We start from the raw sequence: 18,803 nt of genomic DNA, 5'->3' as shown, positions 1-18,803 counted from the left end.
TGTCATAATTCGGGCTCCAAAAGCTATGGAAGCTGGAAATGTATACATAAATTAACCGGTTGACTACGGGAATCTGCACTGATTCTTCGAATTTCTAACCAAGATACTTAGATCAGAGTGGGGAACTCCGAAACGATACGACTGAAGCAGCACATGCCGCGTCACCGGAAACGAAGCAAAATGTACGAAATATGAATGGTGATTTAGCGAAAATGCATTACTATAAAAATAAAATGAAAATGGAAATGAAACCGAAGACAAAGGAAAATAAAATAATATATTTTATTTCTGAAAATAGAAATTAAACGGTTACCTAACAGTACTTGAATAATATTCATCGCGGTTTTTATGAGGTATTAGGAAATATAAAATATAAATATAAAAGAAATATTAAAGATGAGTACACTATTCAGACAATTTAGTTGGGTTCATTGGTAGTGGGGTGGTGAGCTTTTAAGGCGTCGTTGGGGAGGACTACATGCCTACAGGTGTCCGACGAAACTGTCCAGCTACGTTTTATACATTTTCATGATGATGACCAGCAGCAACTGCTACAAAGGTTTCATCTTCATAGAATGTTAACATACGTCGCTGGATCAAATAAGAATTTGCACATTTTGAAATATTTGAAGAAAGGCTAATTCCATGAACCACCTCCACTTCTAGGTCACGTGGAGTACATTTATATTGATTGTCATTTGTAATGTGTTATCCATGGTAAGACTGCACGTGAGAACGCTGTCACAACAAAGAAGCAAGGAAGCAAGGTTTTATAAACCTTGAATATTACGTATTGTTATGTGTCCGTTGACAATTTATAGCAAGCAAGGCCCAAATAAAAGAATAAAGATTTATTTAAGAAATATTACAAAGCACAACAAATTTTCTTCGTTGTATTGGTTGGTAAGTCAGCATGTCAGTTTTAACTCAGTTAATCCAGATCACATGCTGTATTCCTCACAAGATCACATGATGGTATAACTGACAGACAAACCGACCAACAATATTATGGTCATCCCCTTTATCTTTGATAGTTGGCAAGAACACTTATGCACGCACATTGAAGAATACATACATACATACATACATACACACACACACAAACACACACACATACATACATACATACATACATACTTACATACATACATACATGCATGAATACATATACACATATACATACATACATACATACACACACATACATATATACATACATACATACATACATACATACATACATACATACATTGAAGAATACATACATACATGCATTCATACATTGAAGAATACATACATACATTGATACATACATACATACATACATACATCCATCCATCCATCCATCCATCCATCCATCCATCCATCCATACATACATACATACATACATACATGTGTTTCTACATGTGCCTGAGTACATATCTATGCATAATCTGATGAACCCTTTTCAAACATTTTATCCCAAATTTTAACTCCTGGGCCGAGTTGATCATCCCAATCATAGACTGTATGAGGATTACGAACCAATATGAATCGAATGCCCCACCCTGAATTTCATCTCAGCGTTACGAAATCTCGCTGATCGGCAACAAAACTGGTCTACCACTTCCTAATATTTCCTGACCTTTAATACAAATATTCACCAAAGTCCTTTTCCTTCGCTCGATATGACACATGTTTGAATTTCTCACTCGAACAGAAAATATACTAGATTATCTAAATATATTTATTTTCCAATGAAAATGAGAGATAGTATTGTTATTTGTCCGTCTTTTCTTTGCTCTTTGATAGTTACTCTTTTTGTAGACGTATCTTGGTAATACATTTATGATGAAAGGATATTACGTTAACACAATTAATATTAAGGATAATTAACACTACGGATGTTTAAAGCTAAAAACACTATTCTAGTTTTTACAGTTTCTCGAAGTTCGTTTGTTTGATGGTTGATGGGTGTCTTGACAAAGGACAAAACATGGTTGCCGACTTGGCCTGGTCAAGATAAGAGTCTGATCCACACCCATCTGGCGATCAAGAACTCAAGCACATCATGGCTACGAACTTGGCCTAGTCTAGAGAGGAATCTGATCCGTACCCTTCTAGTCGTCAGAATGGCAAGCAGTCCATCGAGCCACAACGGCTCTTTTAATGCAAAACATTTTCGTGATTAAAGATATCTGTGTCACTTGCTTATTTTTTTAAATCTTAAATTTATAAAAAATCAAAGTCATGCGATCTAGAACAGAGGTTCTCAAAATGGGGTACGCAGACCACTGGTGGTCCGCGTGATTTATCCAGGTGGTCGGAGGAGAGGTTGCGGAACACTTGAGAACCTGATCTTTGATACAAAAAACTTCAGGTTCATCCATCATATTAGAAAGGAAGGACCACTGATATTAAACTACGAATTGTATGTTTTTATTTTGGAACTAAAAATGTCAATTATTATTAATATTTCTATTTATAGTTAGCTAACGGTCCACTCATCATTAGGAAAGATCGTTAAGTGGCCCTCCCAGATCTTCAACAATGTTCAAGTGGTCTGCAAAAGAAGTTTGAAAACCATTGATGTAGTACATTACACGTCTAGAAAGGTTACGATTAATAAATCGATTTAACATAGTATGCACAAATTAAAATAGTTGCATACGCATGTGGTAAGGACGATTCAAGAAATAAAAGCAATAAAAGCAATAATAATAATAATAATAATAACTACTTACCAGGGACAAGCGACTTAGCAATCGGATATACAAGTCGTATCATGACCTATGTTGAGGCAAATATCTGTTTACAGGAGAGGGGTTTAATGTAAGCCTATTTAGTACAAGGCCCACACATATATGTTCTTCCTTGTTCTCTCACGACGAGTTCCACGAACTAGTGTCTGACTCTGAATATTGCTATTGTAGTGATGCTCAGAATGGTTCGTTTTGCATAAAAACGGTGATTTCTGTCCCACCCCACCCATCTCTGTCTCTGTCTATCTATTTGTTTGTCTGTCTGTCTCGTCCACAAACAACATACATCCACACAAAGAAAGAAAGAAAGAAACAAATCCTTATTAAGAAAGAAGCAAAGAAACCCATCTTTATGTAGAAAACAAGAAGAGTTTTGGGGACTATCTCTTTTCTACATACATACATACATACATACATACATACATACATACCGACCTAATTGCTTACAATTACACCAGTCATTAATGAGAGCTAAGTCAAGAACAAAACTGGACGTTATACACACTCGCGCGCACGCATGCACACACAAACACACATAAACTTGCAAAATAAAGCAAACATTTATAAAATTGTAAAGAAAAGTTAAAACAAATTAAAAATGTTAAACAATATAGAGCAATTAAAATATTTTAAAATATGAAAGGCACATAATTACAAACCAACAGTTTTATCACGAAGGGAAAACGAAGATCTTTGCTTAATAAATACAATCCAACACCTAACTATGGATGGTTGCTTGGCAGATGATATATATTGCTCACAGATGCATATATGTACCAGCAAACACCTACATTTACAAGCAATATGGTGGAAAGGGAGTTATTTAATGGTTACTAGTACATATAATTACAATCCAACACCTACCCTTACAAAACAACACAGAGGAAGGAAAGAGGATTGGTGAGATCCATTCAACATAACTATCGTCAAACAAATACACCTCCTTATTAACAGACAAATCAAACACCATTCTTAGTATAAAACATGCAAGGGAATAGTTATAGCTGAAGACCATTCACATTTATTTATATAGAAACAGGCAAATACATCCTCAAAATCCAACACCAAACATGTAAGCAAAAGAGGATGGAAAGGGGATAGGTGAGATCATTCAACTTAGTAGACAAACAATCAAACAAACAGGTAAGAGAAATGGGAAAGAAAATGTCATCAAAGTCAATGGAACATGTTACCTGGATAACTTCTTCCACTGCCAGTGACTGCTACTTTTGTAATACAGGTGTCATGTTTATCAAGTTCGGTGCTGATAGAATAACCAATTTATTGTCTTCACAGCCTGAAGCCTCACATGGCAGAGCTTATTAATTTGGAGATGCTCTTCGGTCAGGAGTTTTTATTTTCATTTGACTATGGAGTATAAAACATACAGGTGCTAGTAGTGCTGTGGAATGCATTGTTAATCATTAAAATATTCTTGACATGGGATTGTTATTATGATTTCATTTATGAGATCTTCTCTATTGCATGGGACTCAAATACGCGATCCGTGGAGCTATTTCCTGCGGCCGGCAACGACACCGACATTGGTTGGATCAGAATGCCCTTATGTGGCAGCTCATTACCAAGACCTGTTAATGGTGGATGCATCGCAAAGAGCTTCCTTCCCCACAATTTAATTCATAGGCTCAAAAACGCGATTGAGACTGTGCGTAGCCAAAATCCATCGGTTGATTTAATTTCACCAGCACGTTTTTATGGTTCTGTATATTCAGATGTATGCGGATATGAGAATAAAGACCACGAATTAGTTTGAGAAAGATTTTTAAAACTAATGAATGTTGACTTATTCGGCAAGAAGAATGAAAATTTACGGTAACTGATCGAAGTCGACCTTGTTCTTGACAGTGAACAAAATAGGCCATGAAGGCTGGTATTTGAATCTCGAATGATCTTTCATTGTAGACTAGTTGCCGTTCACAGTGTGATGTGTACGCAGAAATCGCTGAACCATGTTCGGTGAAAGAATATGATACCAGCGGGACCCCGCTCCCCCCCTAAAAAAAAATCATATGTGTGCAATGCCAACAGAAAGGTTGTTGGTAAGTTAAAGGATGTGGTTTTGGGTAAATCAATCGAAGAGTATGTGGGACTGCGACCTAAAATATATTTGATTGTGGATGGACAAGAAAGAGGCCTTACTGGTGGAGCTGAAAGCCGTATAAAAAGGGAAAAGGCGTTGTACGGGTTATTGCGTAAAAGGATGTCAGACACGATATGTACGTGGAAAGTCTTCAACACCAACGCGAATTCGCACACACGGCAAAAGTGAAACATCTCAAGGGGTTTCTATCGATGCACTAAAGTGCGTTTGTCACCTTTTTATACCAAGCGAAGTATACTCCACGATGGAATTACCACTTATGCGCTTTGTTATTGTGCGGTTGTGATGCAATAGTAGATTGTGATGCAATAGTAGATTGTGAATCGCAAACGGATACAGCAGCTTATTAAAATAGATCTTTGTAGCAGTTCCATATTAGCTGGAAAGACTTGCAATTCCTCTTGCACAAATGTTCGTAAATTTTACTTCTCAATGCGCCGACCTCCCCGATCTCTGCGATATGTTCTTATATGAACTTGCCAATGACTCTCTTTGCTACCTGCATAATATTACTTACTAACTGGATTTCTTAGTAATCAGAAAAATACAAATTTTCTCGCATTGCAATCATATAATCTTAACATATTTTGTCCTAATTTCATAACATGGCAAGTCAGTGTCCTTGAGCAACAGCTGGACTTGGTGGCCCTTTTCCATCTTCATCGTATATGATAAAAGTCACACATAAGAATGTTTGAAATGCTAAGCGCGGCGAATCGAACATTAATTAGCTTATTTAGTTTCACTGTACTAAGGATCGTGACAAAGTTCTAATGAAAAATGTCATGGCTTGGCCACTATCATTACCCACTATGTAGTTAAACAGTTCCATGTTGATACACTTCCTTGATGTTTTCCATAGTTTTTCCAAATACTGAACTATTCATAGACAATACAGAGTCTAATTAAAAATCATTTGTTGCCGCCTGTCGCTTTGTCTCGTTGAACTCAATATAACACTTTATGCAAGCTGCCTGACTAGATTCAACACAAGGTGAATTTTAACTAGTTCCAGTTCCAAGTCTAGACAGTGTATCGGAGTTTTTTTCGCACAGTGTCTGCTCGCAAATCCAACACGATGTAGATGCCATAAAGTTCTCTCTGTTTTACGTCAGATTTTTGTGTGTGTCGGTGGAATGCGACTCGAGTAGCTAACGGCTCCTAGCAGACTCTATGAAATGTTCACCGCGATAAAGTTTCATTGATTTGCTTTGCTTATTGTTATGACAAACGACTCTGTAATGGTAGCCACATGGGGCATGCTCCTGATATTTTCTTGTTGATGATGTTCCTGGATTGCTATAAACACCTGATATGGGAACAAGCACTGACTCATAGTCAGTGTGAATTATAATTGGCACACGTGCCACACGGCTGAAGATTTCAAATTTTAAACCGTTATTATTTTTATCAGGCATGACAACTATCATGAAGTTGGCACAATCGTTGTCATGTGCACTAAGATGTTTATCGTTAGAAAAAGCGTAGACACTTTCGGCAATAGTACATGTTGCACATGTGCTGGTTGAGTTGGCGAGTCATCAACCCTGCGAAATGTTTGATTCAGCGGCAATGGGCATCCTTTTACCGTCAAGGATGTAGAACAAGTCAACCTCGGGTTCAGGTGCCAATAAAGAGTAACGTAGGGAATACTTCCGCTGTTACTAAGAATGAAACTATGTACTGAAATATTATTTAGGCTCTGAGTTTTGATACTTCATTCACTTGAATTGGAAAGCTATCCGGTAAAATTCAACATATATTAATGTGCGACATAATTGATTACTGTTAGGATTTTCTGCTTTTGGATAAAATATAGATACAATGTGCTCTACCCGTGATGTTGGAAACAGCGGTATTGCAAGAGTACGACGAATATAAGGCAAAAACGTGCATGTTGTTTACATCAAACGTTTATATTTTGAATTTTGATCTCATCCCTAAGGTATCTACGATGTCATCGAGATTGTGACGCAGAGCCTCCAAAATGACGCTAGGTAAATAAACACTAAACTAGTTATTTACGTCCTTTTGTCCATGATATTTAAACACCGGATAAATTAGATTTTATCGTTTTAAAGTGTATTTTTTAAAAAAAAATTGTTACTTTCTATTTTTATTCACATTTTATTAAATCAGTATAAGACACACTCATGATTTAAACACGAAATGTGGTTTTTATGAAGAAAGCAGTGCACTACAAACACGGTTAGCTTCTTGTACACTAAACCTGAACTGTCAGGCATTCACGTACTGACATACATACATTAGCGTGGAATAAAAGCTAAGCGAAAAGACGATCGAACAAGAGGTAATTGAAACATTGTAATATATTGACAGTTCATCTAAGTCATTATTCTGCTTTAATTAACATTTCTAAAGACTACAATATTCTCTCTCAGCATTTCCCTCCCTCTGTCTGTCTGTCTTTCTCTCTCTCTCTCTCTCCTTTGGCCGGTTTGACTAAACTTTGCCATCATTCATAGGTCCAGAGACATCGTCGTATGACACAAGCGAAAATTCCCAACCCTCGTATTTTCGTGGATTTTCGCCCGTATCTAGCTACGATAATACAGAGAGATAAAGAAAGAGAGGGTGGGCGGAGGCGACCGTTTCGACATTTTTATATTTAATAATTAATAATTGATTTTTAGAAGATTATAATAGGTTTAAGAAACAACAACAACAAAACATTAAATACGCTACAGTATGTGTGCCTCGTAACCGACAAATTTAAGATATAGGCCTAGTGTCGACTGGCTATTGCAACAATGTATAATTGATATTATGAACACTGTATATATATATATATATATATATATATATATATATATATATATATATATATATATATATAAGCAATTTCAAAGTTGCATGTTTAAATCTTGAACTAAAATAAAGTTTGCAAAAAGTGGCTTTTTAACCAATATATAGCCCGATCATAAAGTCTCAAGTTTAAAAACCACAAAATAACATCTCAAATGCTCACTAACATTGCACTCAGCCATTTAAAAATTGTAAAACGTACAATTAGAACATCATTCCTTTTTTCATTCTCGGAAATCAATTGCTTGTGAACCATCTATCTCACAAAGGGCTCCAACAACATGAGTCTTGATGTTACAAATCATCGAATACAACTAATGACCTAATTCAAGTTTGTACTGAGTAATATTCGTATCAATCATATGTTTCAAACTGAAGTACATCATATAACCTTATTAACATGATCTTCACTTCATAAGAACTTTAAGGAAAATAAACGAAAATACTAAAATAAAAGAATAATCTCCAGTGAATATTGTGAAACCAAATCAAATCATTAAACGTTTGGGCAGAAAAACTCACCTCAGTGACATTTATAAAACATCACTAGAAGGAAAATTGAAAACTCTCATTTTCATTTGATCCCTTTATTATCAAAGCTGAAAAAGTAAAAGGTATAAAATTCCAGAAATGAAGGACGAAAGTTAAATTTGGGCTTCGTTAGGCTAGAACGAATTCTCATTTGGTTTTAAAAATACATCATTCAAAGTCTCTGCGTTTTGCACTTGTCACAACTATCAGAATATGGCATAGGAAAATAAGAATTCTGCTATTAAAGCAAAATAGCAACAACACACATTTCACTTTCGGGGAAAACTGTGATTTCGTTTTCATGTACAGCATTACTGATTACAGCAATACTGATTACAGCATTACTGATTACAGCTATATTGATTACAGCATTACTGAATACAGCATTACTGATTATATCATTACTGATTACAGTATGACTGATTACAGATACACTGATTACAGCATTACTGATTAATGATTACGGCATTACTGATTACAGATATATTGGTTACAGCATTACTGATTGCAGCATTACTGATTACAACATTACTGATTACAGCATTACTGATTACAGCTATATTGATTACAGCATTGCTGAATACAGCATTACTGATTACAGCTATATTGATTACAGCATTGCTGAATACAGCATTACTGAATACATCATTACTGATTACAACATTACTGAATACAGCATTACTGATTACAACATTACTGATTACAACATTACTGATTACAGCTATATTGATTACAGCATTACTGAATACAGCATTACTGCTTACATCATAACTGATTATAGCATGACTGATTACAGATACACTGATTACAGCATTACTGATTACAACATTACTTATTACAACATTACTGATTACAGCTATATTGATTACAGCATTGCTGAATACAGCATTGCTGAATACAGCATTGCTGAATACAGCATTACTGATTATAGTATTACTAATTACAGCTATATTGATTACAGCATTGCTGAATACAGCATTACTGAAAACAGCATTACTGATTACAACATTACTGATTACAGCATTACTGATTACAACATTACTGATTACAACATTACTGATTACAGCTATATTGATTACAGCATTGCTGAATACAGCATTACTGAATACAGCATTACTGATTACAGCATTACTGATTAATGATTACAGCATTACTGATTACATATATATTGATTACAGCATTACTGATTACAGCTATACTAATTACCACATTACTGATTACAGACATACTGATTACAGCATTACTGATTGCAGATATATTAATTACAACATTACCGATTACAGATACACTGATTACAGCATTACTAATTACTGATTACAGCATTACTGATTACATGTATACTGATTACAGCATCAATAACCAATCAAAAATTCATTTCGAGCCAATTTCTCTAAGTCAGACATATCCTGGTCTCTTGGCTCATCAAACAGCATTTGATTAAAAACAACATTCTCAAGAAATCACACCTTATAACGAATATTGATCTCGATACGAATTACTTGTAAAACAAAGCTATCGCTGTGTACCCAGACGGAACCCAGTCTTTAAATATATTTCCATTTTGTAGCACTTAACGCTGATATTTATTATTATGCGTACTGTTTTCTGAAAATTAATATCTGTACACTCCCTTCAAAATATGAGACACAGCAAAAACAATAAGGAAACAAACACGCCCTTTCCATAAAAAACCGGTAAAACCCCCCAAAAGAAAGCAAAACAAATGCATCATAAACAAGCGATATTCATATACAGTACAATGTAAAATGGCCTTAATCATCGGATAGAACGAAAATGCAAGCGATTTCTTTTGTTGCTTAGTGAAAATAATATACATTTTGTTCATACAGAAAACTTTAATTCTTTTATGGCATTACGTCTATGTTTTCATCTCGGTTTTTTATCGCCTCCTGAAAAAATATAAGGAAACATAATCTGCTTTTATGAAATATTTGTTATGATAGTATCCAACAAATTAAAATACCAGGGTTAATGGGATTTCAATTATATTATAACGTTTCAAAAATCCGTGTTCATAATATATGCACTTCAATGCATTGATTTTAAACGCGTGCTGTACAAGGAAAAAAGCAGGACTGCTTTTAAAGTTTGCTATTGTCGACTTTTAATTCCTAAAACAAATATTTCTTTGAAAACTTTTAACTTCAACATTCTTACTCAAAGTGTAATAATAAATATAATTCAATTTAAAGTTCTTAAATATAATAATAAATTGTTTCCACCATGGCGGCAATGGAACATAAACGATGAAGTTTTCGTTAACTAATGTTAAGGAGCTTTCCAGTAGGACAGTACTTGTACCACAGTCTGAAAACAGTTATATCCACGGATATTTAGTGAAAACGGGGCTTGAACGCCGACCAACAAATACATTGCAAGAGATCTATATTTATTATGTGTCTATAGAAATGTGTCCTATGCCAAAGGACTGATAACCTGTCTCTTCGAACTCCTGGATTATTTCTGCATCCAGAGCAGTCTTCAGTTCAGACCAGAACAGCCTGTTCTTTGTGCTTTGTCGTGCCCACTCAATAGGTTTTGAGGTCCTGAAAAGATGCTGCACGGACGTCTTCATATGATTGATGCATATGCCTTCGAGGAGGACAGGAATCAAGAATCGTGGACCTAATTTGACGGCTCGTGCTTGGGCGACATTCATTTGGTAGTTACACCATTGGCATGCCATAAAGTTCTTGGATACTACTAGGATGACCGTCTTGCTTTTATAGATGTTATCAACAATCTCATCACATCTTGCCACACCAGGGACAGAATAGCGATCACTGATGTAAATATTGTACTTATCTTCTTTCAATTCCTTCAAAAGGTCGTGAATGACCCAGGCACTATCTTTTTCAGCGTAGACTAAATAAGTGCTATATTCGAAGGTATCTCTTAGTGGATTGTATCCATCGCGCCTTTTTTGACGCATTTTGTGAAGACGAAATTTGATTTCCCATCTGTAGACGAACGCTATAACGAGGACAACTGTGAAAACCAAACAAATAATGACAGAACAGACAACACTCAGCACAAGTTCAGCGTAGCTATTTTTGCAATTGTTTGGTTCAGCAGTTTTCAAAAGGACGTGATTTAGCGTATCTGGTTTGTGACATCGATAGTCATCGGGATATCTAGAGAACAGGTTCTGTTTGTTGGGGTCGCTTAGCACATTGTCTATCCATTTCTGCAATTTGACTATCTCGCAGTCACACTGAAAAGAGTTGTAAGCAAAGTCGAACGTTTCTAGGCTTTTGAGCGTGGCTGGAGGGAAAGGTGGTGCTGGGAAGTTGCTAATTAAATTGTCAGACATGTTCAAAACTTTTAACTTTGTGAGGTTCCGAAAGGCATTCATCGAAAAATATACAATCTTATTTCTATATAAATCCAAATGCTTCAGGTTCGGAAAGTTTCCAAGAAACTCGTCCGGTAATTTACGTAGAGAAACATGTCTCATAATCAGCGTTTCCAATCTGGACAACTTACTTAGTGTTTGGGCGCCATCACTGCCCAATTCATTATGAGAAACATCTAATGACGTTAAGTTAGGCAAATAATGGAAAATATCATTTTCGACTTCCTCACGTTCTTCGAAATTCAAACCATTTCTACTAAGATCCAAGTGCTGCAGTGAATCGCTTTTGAGTGCTTGGTTTCGTATTTTCCGCAGGGAGGATTTCATTTCACTCAAGATCAAAGTTTCAAGGATGTCAAGTTTGTAAAACCATAATTTCTGGTCATATCCTCCATGTCGTTTCTACTCAGATTAAGGGTTTCGAGCGTTATAAGGCAGTTCCAGTTAGGGGAATAATTGAGAATTATCTGATTCCAGGACAAATCAAGGTTCTTGAGATTGTTGTAACGTGTTTGTCCAATTTTGATATCACAGAAGTTTGGAGGAAAAATATTAATCTGGTTGTGAGACAGATTGAACAGTTCTAACGTCTCAATTCCTGAAGTAAGATTAATCTTATTGATCCAATTGCCGTGCAAATCAAGATGGATGAGTCTCGTGAAATTTTCTAAAACTTTGTCGTCGAATTCTATTATTTGGTTTTCACGCATGCTGAGATAGGTAAGATTTTTACCCTCGAAGTATTTAAATATTTCCTGTACCTCATTCTGTATCAAAAGACGATCTAACTTTAGTGTGTGAAGAGGAGCTCTATTAAGACTGCCAAGGGCTCTTTGAATTGATTGGAGGTTTTCCTTCGTGTGTAAGAAAATTTCGTTGACACTCAGATCTAGAACTTCCAGTTGTGTCAGATTAGCAAATACATTTCCATCCATGTGCTTTATTTTACACTTTCTCAAGTTCATGTGTGATATAGTCTGAAATGAACACGTAAGATTGCTGATTTCCTTCATGTTCAGTGTGCTAATGTTATTGTTAAAAAGGCATAAATATTTTATACCACAGGGAATGCGTGGAATATAGTTTAGATTCCGATCATGACAGTCAATGGTATTATTTGCGCAAATGCAGTTTGCTGGACACTTGACATTTTTGCAATCCCTTTGGTAAGTACTGACCTTAACGGTTTTACACTCTTGCACGAGAAAGAGAATCACTGTGGCAACAAAAAATCCAACAAGACACATTCTCTGACGCATCTTCTACGGCTTGTTTGGTTTCACCTAAAACGAGAAAGAACGACTTTACAAATGCATATTAGAAGCTTTCCAGCAGTCATACAAAGTTAAATATGACTCAAATATGACGATCTTGTTAGACTGGCAGACAAATACACGGTTGCTTAGACTGCCTGACAAAGACAACCACAGTTTGAGAAAAAAAAATAGGACGAACGAACAGACGGACAGATAAATAGATCGACAGGGAGAGAAAGAAAACGGACGGCCAGACAAAGAGATGAACACAAACAAACGAATAAACTCAAATTGTAAGGGGGAACCTAATTCTTTTAATTGCCCTTCTGAAACTATACGTAGAACACATAATAAGTGTCTAATAACGAGTAAAATATATTTTCAAAAATAAGAAATCAAACAGGCAAAAAAATCCAAGGATGAGATATGTGTTGATGTACCTTCACTTTGATTTACATATTATTTACTTTCTATTCCAACCTCTACATACTCACTCCAGTCATATACTCTCGAATTTGTTTGTACATGCTCGTTGACAAGAGCCACATTTAATGTACGAAAAACTGGGGTACTTGATTAACGATGTTACACAAGAGTTATGATGATTAAGAGACCTTTCAAAATTATCCGCCAGAGTTTAACAAGATCTTCCTTTGCATGAAAGAGTCGCTGTACATTTACATGATTCATGGGAAATCTTCAGATATGGTTTTCATATTATGAAGCTTAATCAATTTCTCGTAAACAAGTTAATTAGCTATCTTAAAAGTCTGTATGCGATAAAATGATTCGAAAACCAACAACCCTACTTTCTGTATTTTACTCGGCTATTGTTATTTTAACTATTTGTTCAGCACAGTTCCGGACGTGAATTGTCCATATTTTGTTGCGACAGTATGACAAAAATCACATTTGATATTCATTGATAGAGAAAACCAGGCAGTTTCGGAAGGGAAATTACGTCATTGCTCACTGTCCATACGCTTTATGTCGAGTAGATAGATAGACAGATGGATGGATGGATGGACAAAAAGATAGATACATAGATAAATGGATGGATGGATGGATGGGTGGGTGGGTGGACGGACGGACGGACGGACGAATGGATGGATATGTTATATGTAAGTACCTACGTTCTTACTCCATCACGGGACACTCTCCCTGTACCAGGAAAAATAGCATATGGATATTGGTTAATTATGGGCAATAAGGTTATATACATAAGGTATTCCTTGATCTGAAGCCATTATTTTGATTTCACATAAGCGTGATAGTCTCTTTCTGCACAAAGGTGCAGATTAACAAGAACATACCCTACCTCGGTTACACTTACAGTTAACGTGCTCGTAATTTAAAATGCAGAGAACGTTTGTCAAATGTGAAAATAATATTAATTTACTGCTCTAGAAAGTAAACAAATACAATTCAAAATTAATACTGGAAGTTGCAGAAATTTGTGTACATCAACCTCAAAATGTCGACATGGGATGGGGGATTGGAGTTGGGTCTATTCTACTAGGTCTATTTTGAAAATCTAACCACTCCATCCACCTACTAAATAACTACCGGTAAATAATGCCTAACATGGAAATATAATGAACTGGTGATCGGAAGTAAATAAGTAAACAACCTTTAGTAATAGACGAGAGCGATCACGGCCCCTGAGGTAAGAAACACTCGGGTCTCTGCTAGTTCTTGTTCAAACAAAATTTTTCTTTTATAATATTAAAAGGTGTTATTCAGCTCGGGCCCCCTTAGGGGCCTGGGCTCCCTTGCCACCCCCGTCGGCCCTAGGCGCGAGACACAACGTGTCAAAAGAAATTCTGAAGGCGGCTTGGATAGGTGACGGAGAAAAATTCAACCACATGAAGAATATATTGTTCCTAAATCTGTGTATGTCCTACAGAACAGCTACCATCAGATAAGCTGGCAAATTTCGTACCTATTGCACATGATTTATTGTGCAACAGTCTCTGTCCTGGAACGGACACCAATAGCCGAATAATAAACTGAGACTGAAAAGAGAAAGGAATAGTTATCTACAAAGGATATTGATGTGAAATTTGACGTTGTAATTTGTTAAAAATCAAATATGTTGTTGTACAGAAGGTCCTTATATCATTGACAAGCTGAAAATTACAAGACACATCAAGTGTTTGCCGTACGGAGTATAATAACCTAATAATCTAACATTTCTTTTCATAAAGACACATACCCTACGTTTTTCTCGTATTTATATATCGTTCACTAGCGATTGTATAACATGGTCTAAAAGCAGCCTAATTACCACATACATATGAAATCACACATAAGAATAAGACACTACATGTAAAGACAGTGGAGCAGGGGCAGTATTTAGGTGTAACTGCACTATCTTTCGCATCCATAATTAACAATTCCATAGCTGTTTGTCTACAGACTTTGAGGCAGTGTACAGCAATATAGAGTCCGTATGTGGCGAAAATGAAATGCCACTTACACTTATGAATAATCCGTTTAGAAGTAAGGAGACATGGATTTTGAATACCATGAATAACAACATAATTTAAATCGAAAACATTATGATGTTCCACAAAATTAAGAATCTGGAATGTTAGTATTCTCTTCCCACATGTCTTTCTGTACATGATACACTATCTATTGTACCACAGTTGGTAATTCTGTTTTCTAAACTTCATTAATCAATGAATATTTAGCTCGAATCTCTAAATACATTCTTGGCATTTTAATAATGCGTACAAAACAAGATGTACACAATCTAAGACATTCTAATAGTTCCCTTCATATAGACTGCCAACCGCATTAAACTGCATCCTTGTATCCTGGTTTCTAAAACACCCATGTCTTTGCAAATGACTACACTGACCAACGATAGCAATTAATGTATCCAGTCCACTGGAATAAAAAGCCACACAAATAGCTAGCTATCACAAATACATAAAAAAACGTCACTAAATCACCACTGATGTGTGCATATTTGTACAGGTAAGTGTAAATTCGTTTTCTGTATGTGGCGTATTCGACACACCGTACAATCCAATGTAGAAAAGCACATGGATATATACATAAATACTTGTCATATTCAAGGTCATTACACATGTTGCGCTATACTTCGTTTAACCTTCAAGATTAGTGACAATCTTGACAGCTACCAGAACTGAAAGAAGTACGATCTTGTAAAATATTCAGCTGTTAATATAAATAACTTACCTAATCAGTTCGTGACTTGTTAACATTTTCTTTTTCTAAAATTTGATTCACACTCTTGTTTTGCGGGAAGTGCCTCCTCACAAACCAGCGCAAATTCAAACCACAACTAGAATAATTTCCATACTTGCAGTCGAATTTAATATACAGTGACATCACACTTATGCATACATTTAAGGTTAATTTATGATAAGTAGCTAATGGCAAGTATTGTTCTTTATCTCTAGACGGGTTTTAAGTCAAAAGACTGATAATACCTGACGATATAAACTTTGGCGGATTAATACTTAGATGCCGTGAAATATGTGATGAACCAATGTAAAGTGTAAAAACAAACACATAAGTCATTTTATAGTAAATATTTCAGGAATGTTTTGCAATTCTCTTTGATATCATCAGTACCGACGATAATAAAGTTACTTTCAATACGGAAAGTGAAAGTCATAAAGTTATAGGTATGCGTGTAATATGACTGTCAGTCAAGGGACCGGGTTGACTGTAAGAAGACCAATATGGAGCACCCGTCGCTTGGCATCGTGAAGTTTGCCATGTACATTGTACGCAAGGCCCGGTGTATGTGATAAAAATGTAACGCTCGTTGGGTCTTGATTAGTCTTTATACTAGACTATAATTACAATGCAATAGCTCAATATTATCCCAATGAAGTGATCTATTGCGCGTATAATACAATGTTATGTTGAATATTTTACCTCAAATAAATACATAACTTTAAACTCAGTAAGTACTGCACGTGATATTTGACTATACCACACCCACCCACCCGTTAAGCCAATTCGTATTACCAATAGCCATTAAATAACTTTACCTTTTGTTATCAATGATTCTATTTCTGAACTCCTCTCAAGTAAATGTTCACATATGACAAAGCAAAAGAACTGCACCGTCTTAGACAATTCAGTATAATACTAGAACACAGTCGAGCTTTCCACGAGTTTTAAAACGAACCATAACACAAACCTTTCTTTGGATGAATTCATAAGATGTGTTGTCGAGTCGGAAAAACGGAATGATACTGGTTGACAGTTCATCAATTTCGTTTCATAATGCCTTATTGGGGTCGAGCCAGTTTTCATTTTGTTGGAGTATCAAAATGCACATGTGTTGCTTGTGGACACAGAAAGTAAATGAGGCAACATCCTTCTCCAGTGGACATTTTAAGTAATCACATGACCTACATTCATTGTGTTGTGTTCTTAATTTGATTTCAATGTACATGGCGGTTTTACTGTTTTTAAGAATGAGAGTGCTTGACTTGAATACTCCCTTACACGTTGATATGCGGAAGTTAATTAATACCTTGATATATGGCGACGGAAACAGTTTTTTGTTTCTTCAGCCAAATAGGAAATCATCATCAACGCATATTCTTTGGCATCTTTAAAATGAAATCACTCTTACGTGAATACCTCATTCGTTGAGTGTACGTGAAAGCAAGAATTAGTCGGTAATAGTCGGTGTTCATTACTTACGATATGATTATGTTTTATAGCGGATATTAATTTGTACATACGGCATTTACCCGAAATTTCCTAAGCAAGCGATGTTAAAATAGTCTGCATAACGGCTGATCCAAGTTGCTAACAAATTCGAATGGATCATTGGAATTTCGGTGTTCATCGTTATAAAAAAGAAAAGCAAACACAATGTTAGTTCTTAAAGTCACGTTTTGGTCAAAGTTTGCTATTATCATTATAATCGTTCTGGTCTTTTCTATCAGAACATAACCTATATATAGTAAATCTAGAAGTAGTGAAGGGGGGCACTTTACCGTCAATGGGAATTAGCATTAAAAACACCCCTGGGCAAGATTACCGTCAAGGGAAATTTAACATGGAGAAAAATCGTGGGTAAGATTACCGTCAAGGGAAATTAACATGGAGAAAAAAAAATCGTGGGGCAGTTTAGCGTCAAAGGAAATTAAACAGGGTGGGCCTTTATAGCGTCAAGGGCCTTCACTAAAGTGGGCCTTTATAGCGTCAAGGGAAATTGAACATGGGATTTTTTTATATTTTTTTTAAAAAAATAAAAAAATAAAAAAGGGGTAGGCAATGGAAAGGCTATCTCTTTTCGAGAAATATGGCTGGCCCTGAAAAGGGCCTTTGGGTTTATGTTAATGTATTCATTAACATAAAGGGCACCGTATTGGTCTTCTTCTTGTCCTTAGGCTGCGTCTCACTGTTGGTCCGTAAACCAGCACTCTTTTCAGGCATCCTTGTCTTTCAACGTAGATCCTACGTATCCACAGGCTGGTGTTTGTCCTGTGGACAACGGTCCACTTGGATCGGACATACATGAGCAAGTCTGTCCGAAACATCATGGAAGACACAAGGGTGGATGACTCAACTGTGGTCCACATCTTGAAGCGACGAGAACAGGTGAATCGATGCAGTGAACTGCGCTTATTTATAGGTACAGGTAGGATTGAAACGGATTGAGTTCATTCACCAATCCGAACACGCGTTACAAAATTCAGTCAGCCCGCATCCAATCCGAAGAGAGCAGTCTGTGACGTCTGTTGGTCTATATAGATTCGCTAGCGCTTGTGTGCAGTCAATCTATGCGACAGTGATTCAACATGACGGAAACTCAGAAAACGATCCATTGGGCTGCACCAACAGGGGAGACTGCCCAAGGGAACCCGGACTTACTTTCAGAAGAGGTGAATTGGGATTTTGTGGATTTTCTCTCCTCGCAAGAATTTGTTCCGGAACCTGCTTTACC

The 18,803-nt window shown here is 36.1% G+C and overlaps 1 pseudogene across 1 annotated transcript; it reads right to left on the bottom strand.

Moving 5' to 3' along the window:
* Positions 1 to 8,261: 8,261 nt before the first annotated feature.
* Positions 8,262 to 16,369, bottom strand: LOC149800091 (toll-like receptor 2; annotated as a pseudogene). The gene is made up of 2 exons (XR_016421319.1): positions 16,064 to 16,369; positions 8,262 to 12,880 (listed from the first exon to the last, which is right to left on the bottom strand). The product of XR_016421319.1 is annotated as a toll-like receptor 2 (transcript).
* Between the last annotated feature and the right edge of the window lie 2,434 nt (positions 16,370 to 18,803).

Source organism: Sinohyriopsis cumingii, chromosome 5 (genome assembly GCF_028554795.1).
Source record: "Sinohyriopsis cumingii isolate HCF-2022 chromosome 5, ASM2855479v2, whole genome shotgun sequence".
In the NCBI taxonomy this organism is placed as follows: Eukaryota; Metazoa; Mollusca; class Bivalvia; order Unionida; family Unionidae; genus Sinohyriopsis; species Sinohyriopsis cumingii.
This window is presented reverse-complemented; position numbering and strand designations above follow the sequence as displayed.